General features: G+C 48.2%; 2 protein-coding genes across 3 annotated transcripts in view; both read left to right on the top strand.

Annotated features, from left to right (window-relative positions):
* CNR2 (cannabinoid receptor 2 (macrophage)) overlaps positions 1-3,530 on the top strand; it is a 105,550-nt gene that overhangs the window by 54,010 nt on the left and 48,010 nt on the right. The gene's annotated exons all lie outside the window — the stretch shown is intronic.
* The window catches only part of LOC105538121 (BTB/POZ domain-containing protein 6-like), an 11,332-nt gene that overhangs the window by 5,472 nt on the left and 2,330 nt on the right, over positions 1-3,530 (top strand).

The raw sequence follows: 3,530 nt of genomic DNA, 5'->3' as shown, positions 1-3,530 counted from the left end.
AGGAAGGAAGGAAAGGGAGGAAAGGAAGGGAGGAAAGGAAGGAAGGGAGATTAAAAAAAGAGAAAAATTTAAACAATACAGTTATTGTAAATAGTACATTTGATTTAAAATCACTTCCTTTTTCATAGGCCAGAGAAAATTATGAAATAGCTCCAGTAATTTCCTCTGGGGTTTATAAAATTAAGTTTTCTATGGCCCACACATCCCATTTAATCCTCACAACAGTCCTGAGTGGAGATATTTTCATTATTCCCATTTTACAGACAAGGACAGTGAGGCTCAAGGAGACGACGTAATTTGCACGAGAGACCACAGCTTTAATAAGGGGCAGGAGGTGGGTACAGTGGTGTGGGCCTGGAGTCCCACTACTGGAGAGTCTGAGGGAGGAAGATAGCTTAAGCCTAGTTCTCCAAAAAACATCAGAGTGGGAGTAGAATCAGAACTCACAACTATGATTCAGGCTGCCTCTGTCTACCTATTTCCTCCTTATTCTCAGTTGGTTCCAAAAGTAAGTTCAGGACCAACTGAGAATCTGTGTTCAGAACCAATTGAGAATCTCTTTTACACAGAGCAGGAACGGGAACTAGAAATCCAGGCCGCCTTGCAAGTTTGGCTCCCAAGGCCTGAGACTGGCTTGATAGAGTGTTGGCTTGACAGAGTGTCCTGTGATCCCACTAGATCCCAAATCCCAGGCCAGAGATTGTAACATGTCTTCTTTGTTATAGTCCCAGTGACCAAAAGCCAACAGATGCACAAATGCACCTTAATTCTATTATAGAGAGGTAGAAGGAACTTACAGGTCAGCTCCCCAGATGTCTGGCCTATCCCTGCTGTTCCTCTTCTCTCCATGGCCTGAGTCCCCATGCCAGGCTTAATTCATCCATCAGCCTCTGCCCAGCTTGTCCCTTTGTCCCCTCCAGCCCCTTTGCCACCACTCACAGATCTTACCAGCCCCATGAGTCAAGCCTCTCTGCTGATGCTGGTTTCCCCAGCTACAGAACAGGAGTGATACTAGTCCCCCATCATGGACTTGTGTGTAGAATATATAATATGGAAATATATACAATATATAAAGTGCAAAGATGGCTGGGCGTGGTGGCTCACACCTGTAATCCCAGAACTTTGGGAGGCCGAAGCAGGTGGATCACCTGAGGTCAGGAGTTCAAGACAAGCCTGGCCAACATGGTGAAACCCCGTCTCTACTAAAAATACAAAAACTAGCTGGCATGCTGACAGGTACCTGTAATCCCAGCTACTTGGGAAGCTGAGGCAAGAGAATTGCTTGAACCTGGGAGGCAGAGGTTGCAGTGAGCCGAGATCCACTACACTTCAGCCTGGGTGACAGGGCCAGAGTCATCTCAAAAAAAAAAAAGAAAGAAAAGAAAAGTAAAGTGCAGAGAATAGTGCCTGACACACAGTATACAGTAGGTACGATTTCAGTATTAGTCGCTACTGTTGTCATAATCACCAGAGTGTTTCAAGAGCTGAGCCTCCGTGGCTCTCCACATCGCTTCACAAACTCCCCTCTTCTGTTCTGGGAACCAGCCTGAATTGCAACCGCAACCCCCAACCGATGCAACCCTATAAGCAAACCAGAATCATGGCTAGGGCAGGGGCTCTACCCTTTGGGATCTGGCCAAGCCAGGAAGAGATAGAGTGGCCTGAAGGCAAATCGCAGGTGATTCAGAATGTTCATTATGTGGTTAACGCTATCCTACTCCTGCTTTAGAGAGAAGCCACCATGAAAAGTTCTCATCATCAGGGGCAGGCCTCTCTGTCCCCTGGTTATAATGCCTACTTTGTATGAAAGTTGCCTTTCCTACAGAGAGCACTTCATGGACAGAACGGGGGACTGGCCACTTCCAGGAGTGATTTTAACAATGCTCCTCCCACCCCCAGTCAAATGCATACTTCCCAATGGCTGACTGAGATGTCACAGTAACAGGCTACCCTCAGGTGAAGGAGATCCACACATGCTAATCAGTCATTTACACTTTAACATCACAGAGCATCACATAATTTTCTGTAGTAGACTTTCTTTGAAAGAGGGAGATAGGCCTTAGTTCTTGTTATAAAAATGAAGATTGGCCAGGCACAGTGGCTCACACTTGTAATTCCAGCACTTGGAAGCAGCACCAGGTGGATCACCTGAGGTCAGGAGTTTGAGACCAGCCTGGCCAACATGGTGAAGCCTTGTCTCTAATAAAAATACAAAAAAAAAAAAAAAAAAAAAATAGCTGGGTGTGGTGGCAGGCTCCTGTAATCCCAAGCTACTCGGGAGGCTGAGCCAGGAGAATCACTTGAACCTGGGAGACAGAGGCTGTAGTGAGCCGAGATCACACCACCGCACTCCAGCCTGGGTGACAGAGCGAGACTCCAAAACAAAAAACAAACAAACAAGCAAAGAAAAACCCCAGAGGATCCAAGTGACATCCCCTGGATCACAAGGGAGCTCCCTCATGGGGCAAAGCTAAGATGCCTGTCTTCAGGCAGTATGAACTCTGGAATCTGGTAAAGCAGAAAATGGAGAGCCCAAATGCAATTTTTCACCATTTCAAAGGGCCCCCCAGAAAGATGAGAGAGAAGTCACCGGGAGAAAGCCACAGGAGCCGGCTGAGCAACTGGGAGGCAGGCCCCTGTGACAGTTGCAGGCCTGGGCACAGGGTTGGGTTACATCCGGCTCTGCTCTTTTGTGCAACCTCAGACAAGTCACTGCATCTTTGCGCCTCGGTCTCCTTGTCTGCAAAACAGAGATGATGATAATAGGATCACCCTTCCTGACTTACTGTGAGGATTAATTGCGTTTTACACAACTAAGCTCCCCACAATCCCATTTTCACCCTTGCATTTATGGCCTGGCAGGTTAGGTTCTGCAAGGCTGTTTCACAGATCCTTTGAGGAGCACTTTTGATATGTTAACCCAGGCATGCCCTTCTTACTGACGCACGTTAAAAAAAAAAAAATGCTTTTTTTGTTTGTTTGTTTTAGACAAAGCCTGGGGTCTCTGTCACCCAGGCTGGAGTGAAGTGGCACGTTCACGGCTAGCTGTAGCTTCAACCACCTGGGCTCAAGTGGTCCTCCCACCTCAGCCTCCCAAGTATCTGGGACCACAGTCATGCACCACCACCCCTGGCTAATTTTTTTTTATTTGTAGAGGCAGGGTCTTCCTATGTTGCCCAGGCTTGTCTTGAACTCCTGGGCCCAAGGGCTTCTCCCACCTCAGCCTCCCAAATTCCTGGGATTACAGGTGTGAGTCACTGCACCTGGCCTCACTTTGAAAATCAGAAAGCAGGTTACCCTCCTTGAGGATGTTCGCAAGTGTCAAAGAGAATACCTCCAACCAATCCAATAAGAAACAGTTATTGTTGCGGCCGGGCCTGGCCGGACTGCGCTAGGTTAGGCTCTGGCAGGGTCGCAAGGGCGGGGGTAGCAGGGGCACGGGTGGCAGCCCCGCGTGGCACATGACTGTCATCCCGGATACTCAGGAGGCTGAGGCAGGAGAATCACTTGAACCTGGGAGACAGAGGCTG

The sequence above is a fragment of the Mandrillus leucophaeus genome, unplaced genomic scaffold, assembly GCF_000951045.1.
Source record: "Mandrillus leucophaeus isolate KB7577 unplaced genomic scaffold, Mleu.le_1.0 Scaffold185, whole genome shotgun sequence".
Classification (NCBI taxonomy): Eukaryota; Metazoa; Chordata; class Mammalia; order Primates; family Cercopithecidae; genus Mandrillus; species Mandrillus leucophaeus.
This window is presented reverse-complemented; position numbering and strand designations above follow the sequence as displayed.